Here is a 16,072-nt window from a genome sequence, read left to right as displayed (position 1 = left end):
CCTGAGCTGAGATGTCACTCTCCTAGAAAGGACCGCTCTGACCACCCGATTCAATGAAGAAGTCCACCCTTCCCCCTCCACTATCACTTTTCACCTCATTACCAAGTGTTGTGCCTACCAGCTAGCACTACCTGAAATGATTTCAGTCAGTCACCTGCGTATTGCTGTCTGTCTGAATAGAATATGCACTTACCGCAAGCTAGGGCTTTGCTGTCTTTGTCCAGCACTGTACAGTGTAGGTTCCTGGTCATTGCTTGTCAGATGAATGAGTGAGTGAATCGTTCTGGCCAAGGCTGTTAGAGAGAGAACTCCAGTCACAGGAGGAAGTGAGGCTAGACGTCCAAGGTCACTTCAAGGTCTGTATCTTGGGTGGAGAATCAGTGGGAATGAAGGACTCCATCTGAGATGTGCTTGGAGGACAAACACTGGGGAAACACGCACAGAGGATGAGAGCGGAGCATGGCCAAGCTCAGCTCCACACAGCTGGGCGTAGGATAGACTCAAGAATGGCTACGCTGGCATAACTGGAACTGAGAGGGGATTTTTCTTGAAAGGGAGAGAGAGAGAGAGACAGAGAGGGATATCTTCCATCCTTTGGTTTACTCCCTAGGTGCCCACAGTAGCTGGGGCTGTGCCAGGCTGAAGCTAGGAGCTGGGAATCCATTCTTGGTCTCCCATGTGGGTGGCAGGGACCCAAGCACTTGAGTCATCATCTCTTGCCTTTCAGGATATGCATTAGCAGGAAGTTGGGATTGGGAAGAGCTGGGCTCTAACCCAAGCACTCCAATGTAGGATATGGGTATCCCCAGTGGCATCTTAACCACTGCCAAATGCCTGTGCAGCCCCTAAGAAAGGATTTTTGCAGGAAAAATATCAAGCTTGTTTTTGGGCATGCTTTGAGTTTGGAAGTAGGATACAGAATCTGGGGAGAGAAGTTTGGGCTAAAAATCTGACTTGGGAATCGTAAGCTGAGAGCTGATTGTTAAGCTGGGAGAGCATATTAATTTGGGAATAGTTGATGGCAAGAAAAGTAGACAAGCTCCTGAAGACTGGGCCAAGTGAGGAGCAGGGGCTAAGTTTCAGTCTGCAGCCATGGTGCAGGAAGAGGAAAGGAGCTGTCTACAGAGTGTGGTGATCAGTGAGGAAATGAACCAGGGAGCTCCGTGTCCAGCAGATTCAGAACAAGTCTCAAAGCAGAGGTGACATTATGGCAAGTATTTTTTTTTTTTTTTTTTTTGGACAGGCAGAATTAGTGAGAGAGAGAGAGAGAGAGAGAAAGGTCTTCCTTTTTCCATTGGTTCACCCCCAATTGGCCACTACGGCCAGTTCACCACGCTGATCCAAAGCCAGGAGCCAGGTGTTTCCTCCTGGTTTCCCATGTGGGTGCAGGGCCCAAGCACTTGGGCCACCCTCCACTGCACTTCCTGGCCACAGCAGAGAGCTGGACTGGAAGAGGAGCAACCAGGACAGAATCCGGTGCCCCAACCAGGACTAGAACCCAGGTGCCAGCGCCGCAGGTGGAGGATTAGCCTAGTGAGCCGTGGCGCTGGCCCATTATGGCAAGTATTAAGGATAAGCACACATACATGCCATGCACACAAGCACACATACACACATACACACAGGAGAGAGAGAGGTGATAAGACTATAGGATAGGACAGAAGTCATGGGTGACCTTTACAGGAAATTTCAATCCATACTGGAACTGAAAGCATATGGCAAGTGATTGCAGAGATAATGGGTGGAAATATGGATGAGCAGATGAAGAAAGTGCCACTCATTTAAAAATATACGGGGGTGGGGCATTTAGCCCAGTGCTGAAGATACCCACACCCCACATCAGCACCTGGGTTTGGTGCCTGGTTCCAGCTCCTGACTCCAGCTTCCTGCTAATGCACACCCTGAGAGGCAGCAATGATGGTTCAAGCAATTGGGTCCTTGTCTCCTATGTGGGAGACATGGATTGAGTACCAGCTCCTAGCTTTGGGGCAGCCCAACCCTGGCTTTTGCAGGCATTTGGGGGAATAAACCAGCAGATGGAATCTCTCTCTCTCTCTCTGTTTCTCAAACAAGTTAATAAAAATTATAAATAAAAGATATATAGGAGAAGAAAAGATAGGCTATGGATGAAACAGCTGCCTCCCAGGACTCCATGGTTTAAAATTGAAGACCTGTGCCCTTTTAGGGACAGCAGAAAGAGGAATGGGGTCCAGAGTGGCAGAACCTTCAGGAAATGGTCAAGAACAGGACCTGCCACTTCCTGAGGAGGCTACTTTGAGACGGTAGAGCAGTCTCCCACCAGCCCGGTCAGCCCTGCGGCCAGCCTCCTTCTCTGTCCCTGTCCCAGGCATGCTCTCTCTCCCCTCCCTCGCAAAGGATGTCCCAAACCTTCTCTCCTCCCCTCGTTCTTAGCCCATGACCTGACTTCTCGCTTTACAGAGGAAATCGAAGGCCGAGGCTCCAGCTCCTTCCTGCTTCCACTCCCGCGACTTCCCCACGGGTCTCGAGGGTAGGGTTCACCAGGCTGTCCAGGCTCGCCCCCTCCTGCCTATTACCTGCTCTTGGCACCAGCATCCATGCCCATCCTGGCCTTCACGCCCAACCCCTTGACAACAGATGAAATATGATTGAGTTAATGCATCCAACAACTAAAAATAAGCCTCACTATCTCAAAAAGATCACCTTTAAACATAGAAATGAGACAGTATAATTTTCCTGCCTGAAACCGTCACACAGCCTCCCTGTAGGCTGGATGGAGCCTCCCTGTCGTGACCTGGAAAGCCCTGCCTGCTCTGGCCCCTGGCCACTCTCCTGGCCCCCTCCCACGCAGCGACAGCCCTCCTGCTGTTCCCACCACCCGCCAAGCGGCAGCAGCCTCAGGGCCTCAGTGCTACGTGTCCCCGTGCTGGCTGTGCCAGCACCCACATCGTCCTTCCACTCAGGTCTCTGCTCAGCGTCCCCTCCCCAGACGGTGCAAGTGCAGGTCAGGTTCCTGGGTTCAAGACGCAGGCACAAGAGCTTTTCCTTTCCCATCTGTCGTGGTCTGTGTGTCCTGACGTGTTTCATTTGCCATTTAATGTCAGGCTCCCTTGGGCACAGGGACTCATGGGCTAAGTGCAGACCCTCAGAGATGCCCCCCCACACCTGCAGGGTGTGTGCACCCCACCCTGAATCTCCCTGTGCCCAAGCCCAGACCCCGCCCCCAGGGTAAGCTGAGCCTCCAAGCCCCGACAGGTGTTCTGTGGTCCCATCGACTTCCTTTACAAATCACAAACTCAATGCTTTCAAGATTTATTTATTTGAAAGTCAAAATTACAGAGAGGCAGAGGTAGAGAAAGAGAGGTCTTCCATGCCCTGGTTCACTCCCTAAATGGTCGCAACGGCTGGAATTGGGCTGATCCGAAGCCAAGAGCCAGGGGCTTCTTCTGGGTCTCCCACGTGGGTGCTGGGCCGTCTTTTACTGCTTTCTCAGGCCACATCAGGGAGCTGGATTGGAAGTGGAGCAGACAGGATTCGAACGACTGCCCATATGGGATGCCGGCACTGCAGGCAGTGGCTTTACCCACTCCGCCACAGCACCGGCCCCAAACTCAGTGTTAAGAAGATGTCTGCAGAGCACTGAAGTGCAAGCCCAGGGCCACACGAAGCTGGCCTTGAAGGGAGTGTCTCTTCACTACTTTGTTGATTTATTATTGTTCATTTGATAGGCAGCAAAAGAGATACAGTGAGAGAGAGAGAGAGAGAGAGAGAGAGAGAGAGAGTACTCTCATCCATTGGTTCACTCCCCACATGGCTGCAACAGCCCGGATTGGGCCAGGCCAAAGCTGGGAGCCACTAATTCCATCTAGGACCCCCATGTGGGTGCAAGAACCCAATTACTTAGATCATCACCGCTGCCTTCCAGAATGTGCATGTGTAAGATGTTGGAGACAGGAGCTTGAGCCCAGTATCAAATCCGGGCACCTGATGTGGGATGCATCTTAACAACCAGGCTTAAACAACCACTCTCCCCACTAGCAGATCTTAGAATGTTCTCAGCCTATCTTTCTCTACTATCTGAATCCACTTTGTTTTCCTATGGCACTTATAACTAAAATCGTAACTGTTTATTATCCATATCTCCTTCTAGAAAGCAAGGTCTCTGAGGACAAGGACCTTGTCTGCCTCGCTTGCGGCTGTGTGCCATGCGTGTAGTGGCTGCTCAGCCAAAGGCTTGATGAACGAACGCAGGAAAGGTTCAGAGAACCAAGGCACACACTTGGCCTATGTTCAGCCACACATTGCATCACTTCGCGAAACTCTTCTGCTCTTTTCATAACATTCACCAGGACATATTTTGCTGCACTTGAGCTAGAGAAGAATTTTCAGTTCTAAAATCTGAAATATGTCTAAGAGCTAAAATATGTTGCTTCTTGGCCAAGTCCTCATTTTCATCTTTCAAAAGAAGAGATTAAAAACCAAAGTCCTCATCCAAGAGAGGAAATAATATCAAAGATGATCATATTATTTTCAGTTTCGTGAGCATCCACAGCCCTTCAGCAGACAGACTAAGAAGAGGAATTCTCTCCCCTGCTCTGGTTCCTGGCATTGCCTTGCTCATTTTTGTTCTCCCTAACTCTGGAGCTAGGGGTTCAAGGTCAAGCTCAGGAGGACGCAACCTGCTGGAACCCTCCCCAAGTCCCACAGCACACTGTACCTACATGCTACGTGGGTTTCTATCTGTAATTCTACCTCTCAAATAAATTTTTTAAAGATTTATTCATTTATTTGAAAGACAGAGTTACACAAAAAGAGGAGAGGCAGAGAAAGAGAGAGAGAGATCGTCCATCCACTGGTTCACTCTCCAATTGGCCGCAATAGCCGGAGCTGCGCTGATCTGAAGCCAGGAGCCAGGAGTTACTTCCAGGTCTCCCACATGGGTGCAGGGGCGCAAGGACTTGGGCCATCTTCTACTGCTTTCCCAGGTCATAGCAGAGAGCTGAATTGGAAGTGGAGCAGCTGGGACTCGAACCAGTGCCCATATCAGATGCTGGTACTGCAGGTGGTGGTTTACTCACTATGCCACAGTGCCGGCCCCAAATAAATTTTTTGGAAAAGTATTCATTCCAGGCCGGTGCCGCGGCTCAATAGGCTAATCCTCAGCCTTGTAGCGCCGGCACACCGGGTTCTAGTCCCGGTTGGGGCGCCGGATTCTGTACCAGTTGCCCCTCTTCCAGGCCAGCTCCCTGCTGTGGCCAGGGAGTGCAGTGGAGGATGGCCCAAGTCCTTGGGCCCTGCACCCCATGGGAGACCAGGAGAACACCTGGCTCCTGCCTTCAGATCAGCGCAAGTGCGCTGACAGCGGCGCGCCGGCTGCGGCGGCCATTGGAGGGTGAACCAACGGCAAAGGAAGACCTTTCTCTCTGTCTTTCTCTCTCTCCCTGTCCACTCTGCCTGTAAAAAAAAAAGAAAAAAAAAGAAAATATTCATTCCCACTTCTGACTCCCAGCTCTATTGGAAGCTTTTGGGGAGTGCCCTCAGCTCCCTCCTCGCCCACACTGCACCCTTCTTCCTCACTAATTCCCAGTTACCTTCCTACCCTCACCTTAAACGTCACTTCCTCAGGGAAGCACTCGTCCAGTGCTCAGACCAGACTCCCCGCATTCACGGACAGCACCTGTCCATCTCCTACAACGTCCACGAGTTACATAGTTGTAGGATTGTTTCATGACTGCCTTGCTTACCAGGTGCGAGGCCTAATTTGAGGGTCTCACCTAGATTCAGGAATATCTAGAAACCTAATTGAAAGTGCCTTCGAGTTCCCAGATGAGCTCAGCCTGTGGGTGGGAAGGGCTGGCTCCATGTGGGCGGCACCCTCGGCAGGCCGGAGTCACTGACTAGGGAGGGTGAACCGGGATGTGGTCCCTGGCCACCCTGGACATCAGTTGCTGGTCTTTGGGCTCCAGGATTTACACCCATGTCCTCCTTGCTGGCACTCGGGCTTTCGGCCTTGATCTGAGAGCTGCGCCCTGAGCTTTGTGGGTCTGAGGCCTGCGACTTGGACCGAGCCACACTGCTGACATCCCAGGGGCTCCAGCCTGCAGACGACCTGTCATAGGACTTCTGAGCTGCCCCAGTGACATGAGCCAATTCTCCTGAGCAATCCCTCTTCGTCTCCGTACTTGCACATCCTACCTCTCTAGCACCCTGAGTTATGGCCGAGGCTGCGGGCTCTGTGGGGGACGGGACTGTCTTGCCCAGCACCCAGCCTGCGAGCTGACAAGGGGCAGGTGCGGGGCAAACATCTGAGACATGAGTGGGTCCCTGGTGCCTGCGGGCGGCGCTCACCAGAAGCTCTACAGGCATTTGTTGAATGATGTGGGAAAAACATTTTTTAGTCTCACCAGTTATGACTTGCTCAGAATGAGTTGTTTTTCCTGGTTATCGAAAGAAAAGGTAGTATCATTATTAGGCCGTTTCCCCAAGAATGGTCTTTCCTAAGTAGAAGGCCAGGCTGTTACACCATGTGGAGGTGATCAATGAGCAACACCTGGGAAATAAAGGTCAAGGCTGACCCAGGTGAGAAGGGTTGGCCTTCTCTCGCTCGTGCCATGGGGGGGCCTCCGTTCTCTGCTTCCTGGCCCGGCTGGTTGGTTGTGTAGTGTGCTCAAGCCCACTGGCCAAGCTTTGCGTCCCTACACATCATTCTCTCCCGGCTTTTGGAGCCACTGGATTCTAAAAGTAAGCATAAGCTGACTTCCAAGACAAAAACCTCCTTCTTTCATGGTTTCTGCTATCAGAATGAAAGACCCTAGAGATGAGGATTGAAATGAGACTGAAGGGCGCAAATTGTATTGTGAGGGAGGCTCCATCAGTCTGTCAAGGCCAGGGACTTCTTCCTCTCGCCCAGGCAGGGGCAGTGATGCCAAATGGCAAGGCTGGGATCCGTGCTCAGCTCTGGTGGCCGGGCGTCCTGGTGAGTCCTGGTGGAAGATTTATCTGGCAGCAGTCACTGCTACTTCTGCAGGTCTTGATGCTTTCATCTATTGGTTCTCTAGGTAGCAGTAATGGGGCGCAGGCCTGATAAATAATGCATGTCAACAACAATATCCAAGACCGAGGTTGACGCTTTTCTCAAGTGTTAGGTGTGTGGGTTTTTTTGAAACAAACAAACAAAAAAATTAGTGAGGCGGGTGTTGTCCACCAGTCCTGATGGCTGAGCATCCTGGCTCCCGGGGGAGCTGCTGCAGAGGTTGCTGTCATTGTCCCTGGGCCATTGGCTGCCGCCCCTCCTTTCCCTGACTCACCTCGGTCCTGCCTCCCTAGTGTGACATTAATCACAGCGCGCCTTGCTTTGTAGAGAAACCACTCTCAATGAAAAGTAATTTATGACCTTAATACTGCTAACTGTGTGGCACCCTTTCTGTTATTACAACTGACTGGGCGGTAGCCATAGCACCGTTTTATACATACCCTGGTGCATAGTGTGAGTGTGTGCGTAATACAACTTATTCTCATGTGAGTTTCCATTTTTTTTTCCAAGGTAAAATGAATCACTGCTCTCATCCAATGCAATTAGGTCCTGCATTATTTTTCCCCCTCTAAGACATATAACCAAGTTCTCTTCCTTCTAAAAGGTTCATTGAACAGTTTTCCTCTGACTCAATACCCAAATAATGGAGGCAGAGCTGAGAGGTTCAAGAGCATGGGGGTGGTGGTTGGTGATGAGAGACCATGAGCTCAGACGATTCTACTACAAGGACTGAGCGTCCTTAGTAAACATCATTCGCCTTGTGTTGGTGGCTTGGTGGAGGTGACGGCAGAGTCTGTTGACATTGAGAATGGAATACAATTTGGGCTGGAAGAGGATCCGAGGTGAGAAGCACTGATGTGAAAGCAGGTGATGTTACATCCTGTTCCAGAATCAAGTTCAGGTCTACAGAACTCTCCTCCCATCTGTAACAGACTTCGGCTTCAGCATGTCCTTGCAGACTTGGCCCAGACACATTTCACTGGTGCACAGAACAATCTGTCCTCCTGCTCTTGTACAATCCTTATTAGCACTTGCAGTCTTCAACTATCCTTACTTATTTGTACAATCTCCCCTGGCTTCTGATTTCTGAAAAGGCACGGTCCTTCTGTGGCTGTAGCTTTAAAGCCCAACATGGGGCCTGGTGCACCAGGCACTCAGGGGGAAGCCGCGTGTACCTCAGCAGGGTTCCCTTGGAGATTCGGCCTTCTTTGTCATTTCTTCCTTATTAAAAAAATTTATTATGGACGTTTTTGAAAATGCACAAAAACAGATTTTATGATGTATGCCAATTTATACATCTACCAATGGTTAACCTAAGCATTACACATCCTACCTTCTTCTACCCCCACTCTGATTGGAACACATACATATACTATATGATTTAATCTCTAAGTATTTTTGTTTGAATCCCTAAAAGACAAGGACACATTTTAAACTTTTAAAAAATTTTTACAAAATTATTTATTATTTAATTTGAAAAGCAGAGCGAGCGAGCAAGCAAGAGAAAAAGAAAGAAAGATCTTTCACTTGCAGGTTCACTCCCAAATGCCTGCAATAACCAGGGCTGAGCCAGGAACTCCATCGAGGTTTCCCTCATGGGAGGCAGGGACCCAAGCACTTAAGACATCATTTGCTGCCTCTCAGGATGTGCCTTAGTGAGAAACCAGAATCTGGGGCAGAGGTGAGACTCGAACCCAGTACTCTAATACGGGACGCAAGCATCTCAAGCAGCAACCTAATTCACTGCAAAATGTCCATTCTAGATCCCATACTTTTTAAAAAAACAACCACAATATCATCATCACATTCTTTTTTTTTTTTTTTTTTTTTTTTAAACTTTTATTTAATGAATATAAATTTCCAAAGTACAGCTTATGGATTACAATGGCTTGCCCCCCATAACGTCCCTCCCACCCGCAACCCTCCCCTTTCCCACTCCCTTTCCCCTTCCATTCACATCAAGATTCATTTTCGATTCTCTTTATATACAGAAGATCAGTTTAGCATCATTAAGTAAAGATTTCAACAGTTTGCTCCCACACAGAAACATAAAGTGAAAAATACTGTTTGAGTACTAGTTATAGCATTAAATCTCAATGTACAGCCCACTAAGGACAAAGATCCTGCATGAGGAGTAAGTACACAGTGACTCCTGTTGTTGACTTAACAAATTGACACTCTTGTTTATGGCATCAGTAATCACCCTAGGCTCTTGTCATGAGTTTCCAAGGCTATGGAAGCCCCCTGAGTTCACTGACTCTGATAATATTTAGACAAGGCCATGGTCAAAGTGGAAGTTCTCTCCTCCCTTCAGAGAAAGGTACCTCCTTCTTTGATGACCCATTCTTTCCACTGGGATCTCACTCGCAGAGATCTTTCATTTAGTTTTTTTTTTCCCCAGAGTGTCTTGGCTTTCCATGCCTGAAATACTCTCATGGGCTTTTCAGCTGGATCCGCATGCCTTAAGGGCTGATTCTGAGGCCAGAGTGCTGTTTAGGACATCTGCCATTCTATGGGTCTGCTGTGTATCTCACTTCCCATGTTGGATCATTCTCTCCCTTTTTGATTCTATCAGCTAGTATTTGCAGACACTATTCTTGTTTATGTGATCCCTTTGGTTCTTAGTCCTATCATTATGATCAATTGTGCACAGAAATTGATCACTGGGACTAGTGAGATGGCATTGGTACATGCCACCTTGATGGGATTGAATTGGAATCCCCTGGTATGTTTCTAACTCTACCGTTTGAGGTAAGTCAGCTTGAGCATGTCCCAAATTGCACATCTCTTCTAATGAAGAACTGGATTAAGGATTCCTCTGGGTTGCCTTTAGAAATCTCTCTTTTTTTTAAATAATAGGTAAAATCCAACAATTTTATGTAGTACAAGCAAGTGGTATTTATCCCACGTAAGCAAGGCTGTCAGCATTTTAAAAAATCAATAAATTGGACATACTACACAAACTGCAAAAATGTTAAATGGTTACATCAACTTTTGTAAAAGATATTTGGCATAAAAAAACTGAGCAAACAAGAAACAGAAGAGAAATTCCTCATCTAGATAAAGAATATCTACCAAAACCAACTTTAATAGTGAAATTGGACAGTTTTCCCTTAAGTTGGGGAAAGGGGGAAGTGTCTTTTTCTCACCACTACTTTTCAATATTATGGTGGAATTACTAGACAGTGCAGTAACACAAAGAAAGGATACAAAATGCATACATATTGGGAAGGAAGACATAAAACTGCTAGCAAATGTCATTATTGCATGTATAGAAAATTCAAAAGTACATCATAAGTACCCCTGGAACAATGTTAGTGTAGCAAAGTGGCGAATTACATGTACAATTTAATTGTTGTTCCATGTATGGGTAAGAGCTAGGATTTGAAATTTAAAAACAAAATTAAGCATCATTTAAAATTGCATCAGGTTAAAAAGCAAATCCCAATCGGTGTCTTTTAACTGGACAGTCCAGGCCATTAACGTTCAATGTGACTAATGAAAAGTGGTAACTTTGCCCTGCCATTTGCCAAAGATAAGTTCTAATATATGCTTTGAATTCCCTGTGATCTTTTGCTGTGAGGTTTCCTTCCTTTATCTTCTTTCATACTGATGACCATGTTTCTGTGTTTCTGTGTGTAACACATCTTTAAGCATCTGTTGCAGGGCTGGACGAGTGGCGACAAATTCTTTCAATTTCTGTTTGTTATGAAACGTCTTTATTTCACCTTCATTCACAAATGATAGCTTTGCAGGATATAATATTCTGGGCTGGCAGTTTTTCTCTCTTAGTACCTGGGCTATATCTCGCCATTCCCTTCTAGCTTGTAGAGTTTCTGATGAGAAGTCAGCAGTGAGTCTGATTGGCGATCCTCTGAAAGTAATCTGACGTTTCTCTCTTGCACATTTTAGGATCTTTTCTTTATGTTTCACTGTGGAGAGTTTAATTACAACGTGTCGTGGTGAGGATCTCTTTTGGTCGTGTTTATTAGGGGTTCTGTGAGCTTCCTGTACTAGGATTTCTCTGTCCTTCTCCAAACCTGGGAAATTTTCTGCTAATATCTCACTAAAAAGGCCTTCTAATCCTTTCTCCCTCTCCATGCCTTCAGGAACTCCTAGAACCCGAATGTTGGTTTTTTTAATAGTATCCTGAAGATTCCTGACAATATGTTTTAGATTTCTAATTTCCTCTTCTTTTCTTTGATCTGACTGTATCCTTTCCTGTTCTCTCTCTTCTAAGTCCGATATTCTCTCTTCTGCTTCACCCATTCTGTTTGTAAGGCTCTCTAATGTGTTTTTCATTTGATCTATTGAATTCTTCACTTCAGTCACTATCACAGTTTCCTGTTGTACTAATTGTTTCGTTTCATTTTGATTCCTCCTTAATATTTCATTTTCACGAGAGAGATTTTCTATCTTGTCCATTAAGGCTTTATGTAGTTCAAGAATTTGTTTTTGAGAACTTCTTAATGTTCTTATCAATTTTTTGAGATCTGCTTCTTGCATTTCTTCTATGTCATCATCTTCATAATCTTGAATTGGGGTGTCTTTTTCATTTGAGGGCGTCATGGTGACTTCCTTGTTTTTATTACCTCGGTTTTTGCATTTGTTATTTGGCATATTGGAGATATTTGGTTTCTTCACTGTGGTGCTTTTTCTTGTTATACTATGACTCTAGATTAAGTGGACTATCTGTTTTTGATGGAGCCTTAGGGTTTGAGATGGGTGTGGCCTGAGAGCTCTGTTTGGTGTCCCAAAGGTGACACTCCCAGGTTAGGAGTGGTAAATCTCTCTTTCTCTCTCTTTCTTTTTTTGATTCAAAAGGGAAGTAATTCCGCACAGCTGAACGAAGTTGGAGGTAGTTAGCAGGCAAATGATATACCCACAGGAGCCAGAGATCGGAAGCTCTTTCCCAAGGACCACACAGGGAATCTGTTTGGCCCTCAGAGTGGGTTCAAATTCTCCTTCAGTCTCCCACTGGGTTGCCAAGGTTACAGAATTGTAGCGTCTCTGGAGAGTACTCAGGTGAATTCCGTGAGTTCTCTCCCCCACCGTCTCTTTTTTCACAGTCTCAGTTCAGTAGCACCACAAATTTACTAGGTCCTAATCTCCTGTTAATTCGCCCCGCCCAGAGTCAGGGTTTTCTGCTAGGCTCAGGGCCGGTGCAGACCTGAGGTCGCTCTGCTTATGACGTATGTCCAAGATGGCGCCTGCTCTTTGTCTTGCTCGCCCTTGAGAGGTGAGCAAAGAGAGAGAAACCCGTGTCCGTACCAGTCACCTTTTTTTTTTTTTTTTCTCTCTCTCTCTCTCTTCCAGTTAGCCTGGTGAACTTTCCCCCCCCCGGGGGTCGTTCCCTCTAGTCTCCTCTCTCTGCTTGCCTGCCGGTGTCTCGGGCTATTGAGGTTCGGCTCACCTTGCGTTCCAGCGCTGGTGTGTTGAGTCTGCCGCTGGTGTCCCGAACTGTGGGCTCCCACGCTCTCCACACAGGTCCGCTGTGAATCACACGTTCTGGAAGAGTTTCTTCTGCTGTTTCCTCCCCTACTCTTCCTTGAACCTGCAGTATCTCCACTTTTATTAAACTATCTCTCCCCGGACTATCAGTGTGCTCCCTTCCTATTCCGCCATCTTGCCTCTCCCATCATCACATTCTTAATGGCATCAACTGTCTAATCAATGTCCAAATTTGCCCTATCACAAATATCATGTGTTTTATAATTTGAATCAGGGTTGAAATAAGAAACCTACATAGTAATTGGTTGACACCTCTCTGAAATCTTGTTTAACTTATAGGTTCTTGCCCATACCCTTTATTTTTAAACTCTATTTTGAGATAATTGTCAATCCCTACACTCTTCAACAGTTTTTCCCAATGTTAATACCATACACAACACAGTAAAACATCATAGCCAGGAGATTAACATTGGGAAAATCTGCAGCCTTTCTCAGATTTCAACAGTGCTACACACACTCATTTGTAGGTATGTATTTTTTTAAAAGATTTTTATTTATTTATTTGAAAGTCAGAGTTACACAAAAAGAGGAGAGGCAGAAAGAGAGAGAGAGAGAGGGGTCTCCCATCTGCTGGTTCACTCCCCAGATGGCTGCACCGGACAGAGCTGTGCTGATCCGAAGCCAGGAGCCAGGAGCTTCTTCCGGGTCTCCCATTGGGTGCAGGGGCCCAAGGACTTGGGTCATCTTCTATTGCTTTCCCAGGCCATAGCAGAGAGCTGGATTGGAAGTGGAGCTGCCAGGTCTTGAACTGGTGCCCATATGGGATGCCGGCACTTCAGGCCAGGTTGTTAACCCACTGAGCCACAGTGCCGGCCCCTGTATATATTTTTTTAAGATCTGTTTATTTGAAAGATAGATTGCCAGAGAGAGGGAGAGACAGAGAGAGCAAGATCTTGCATCCAGTGGTTCACTGCTCAAATGGCCTCAATGGTGGGGGTTGGGTCAGGCCAAAGTCAGGAGCATGGAACTATATCCATGTCTCCCACGTTGGTGGCAGGGACCCAAGCACTTGGGCCATCTTCCTCTGCTTTCCGGGGCCCATTAGTGTGGGTCTGGATTGGAAGCAGAGCAGCTGGGGCTTGAGCTGGTGCTCTGATATGGGATGCTGGTGCTGCAAGTGGTGGCTTAATCTGCTGCATCTCAACGCTGGCCCCACAGATGTGTGTTTAATTTAGTGCATTTTTATCACACATGCAGATTTCTGTGACCACCACTACAGTTAGGTACAGAGCAGTTCTGCCACAAAGACTCCTCCCCTCCATAATCCACTCATCTGTTCCCATCTCGTTAATTTTGTCATTAAATAACACTCAAGAGTGTTACATAAATAAAAGCATTCAGTGGATCATTTTTTGACGTTGACCTTTTTTTAACTCAACAAAATTCCCTTGATCTTTCCAAGTTATTATATGTATTAATAATTTTTCCTCTTTCATTGCTAAGTAGTACTCCATGGAATGGTTGTACCACAGTTTGATTGACTACTCACTCACTGAGGAATATCTGGGTTGTCTCTGGTTTGGTGCTGCTATGAACAGAGCTACTGTGAATATTCATGCATGAGACTTTTTGTGTGTATAAACCGAAGTTATTGTTTCCCCTAGATAAATGCCCAAGAGTACGGTCATAGGGTTGATTGATAAGCACTGGTCTGTTCTTTCCTGAATGGGTGTATCATTTCACATTTCCACAGTTGTGTGTATGAGTGATTCAGTTTCTCTGCATTCTCACCAGCATCTGGTGTGATTGTTTTTATTTTAGCTATTTTGATGGGTATGGAGTGATATCATGGTAATTCTTTCAAAATTTTTAATTTAATATGGAAGTTAATTTTTGTCTTAGTATATAGATGCTTATTATGAAAAACAAGATACACTTATATATGTGGTATATACCCTTACAGTATTTTCCTTCAGCCATATCTGTCTAGCTGTCTCTATTTTACAAAACTGGAAACTTGACATACAATTTTTCATCCTATTCTTCCTTGCAATGTTATATGAGAAATATGCATATATTCTTTATCCTACAAAATATTACTTGAAAACGTATTTGAATGGCTGAATGAGGTCTATCATGGGTTACTTTTTACAGTATTCCTTTATTATTGGACACTTATGTTATTTAAAAATGTTTTGATAAATATAGTTCTTTGTGTACTTATCTACAAATGTTTACTGCATTTCCAGTTGTTGCTTCCTAACAGATTGTCAAGCTAGTATTACTAGGGCAAAGCAAATGGACTCTTTGTGGACATATACACACCCTGAGTGCTTCTGGAAAGATTATGCTTACATGCACCAGAACAGTGATTTCAACAGGACCTCAATAACAGTAAATAGTGTGTCTTTATCTTTGTCAAGTTAATAGAGAAAAATTTTCCATTTTTTTACTATTATTATTTATTCAAAAGAGTTACAGAGAGAGAGATCCTCCATCCTGCTGGTTCACTCCCCAAATGATGGCAACGGCCAGAGCTGAGCTGATCCTAAGTTGGGAGCCAGGATTCTCTTCCAGGTCTCGCATGTGGGTGCAGGGGCCCAAGGATTTGGGGCATCTTCTACTACTTTCTCAGGCCATAGCAGAGAGCTGGATCAGAAGTGGAGCAACCAGGACTAGAACTGGCGCCCATATGGGACGCCGGCACTGCAGGTTGGGGCCCTAACCTGCTACACCACAGCACCAGCCCCTCCCATGGTTTTAATTTGCATTTTTGATAATAAATGAAGTTGAAATATGTTCACACATTTATTAGTTAATTGTATGTCTTCCTTAATTGTCAATATTTTCCTTTTTTCTGTTTTTTGTTGATATGTTAATGATTCACTAATTTGAAAAATATGTTTATATTATGGAGGAAAATCATTCTTTTCTTGTATATATTGAAAACATTTTTATTCATTGGTCAGTTCTCTTTTAATTTTGGCTGTGAATTTTTTATCCACTTCCTCATCCTGTAAACATTTACTGGACATACGTTACATGCCAGAGAGTGTGCTGGTAATGGAATGTCTTTAAAAATTGAATATCAACGTCCATGTCACAAAGGAATGGAGTGTAGTGAGAAACATGCACATGTAAATAAGTGTTTTCACCATGCCAGCTTCACAAAGACTATGCATGAGCTCTGTGGGGCACAGAAAAAGAAAATACAATTGGGAAGTCTTAGAGGAGAAAAGGAGGAGCAGAGAGAGGCTAGGTGCGGAGGTAGAGAAGGGATTCTGGTCAGGAGGTGCGTATGCACAAAGGCACACTGGGGCAGGTGCATGGTGACTGCATAGTAGCATGGGGGCTACAGCGGAGCCGGAGCACAGATGGGATGTGAGACGATGAAAAACCATCTTGTTTCTGAAAACACAAAAACCAAAGAAACTGGGGCAACCCCATAAATGACTCCACATGCAGGATGTAGTCAGGATCCAGTCACCACCTTAGCCCACATGCAGGATGTAGTCAGGATCCAGTGTGACAAGTGCAAGGGAGACTCCTCACCCAAGACAACCCCGCTGCTGCACTCACCCCACAGCCCACCTTAGCCCAGGGGATTAC

General features: G+C 46.0%; 1 long non-coding RNA gene across 1 annotated transcript in view; it reads left to right on the top strand.

Moving 5' to 3' along the window:
- Nucleotides 1–6,570: 6,570 nt before the first annotated feature.
- The window catches only part of LOC149125581 (uncharacterized), a 32,572-nt gene continuing 23,070 nt past the window's right edge, over nucleotides 6,571–16,072 (top strand). Inside the window, exon 1 of the long non-coding RNA XR_016211444.1 lies at nucleotides 6,571–6,720. This is a non-coding gene — a long non-coding RNA (uncharacterized LOC149125581). The remainder of the gene's footprint in view (nucleotides 6,721–16,072) is intronic.

This window comes from Oryctolagus cuniculus, chromosome 7 (assembly GCF_051225735.1).
Source record: "Oryctolagus cuniculus isolate XC-2025 breed Fujian yellow rabbit chromosome 7, ASM5122573v1, whole genome shotgun sequence".
NCBI classification, from domain to species: domain Eukaryota; kingdom Metazoa; phylum Chordata; class Mammalia; order Lagomorpha; family Leporidae; genus Oryctolagus; species Oryctolagus cuniculus.
Note: the sequence above shows the minus strand (reverse complement) of the source record. Positions and strands in the feature narration are given on the sequence as shown.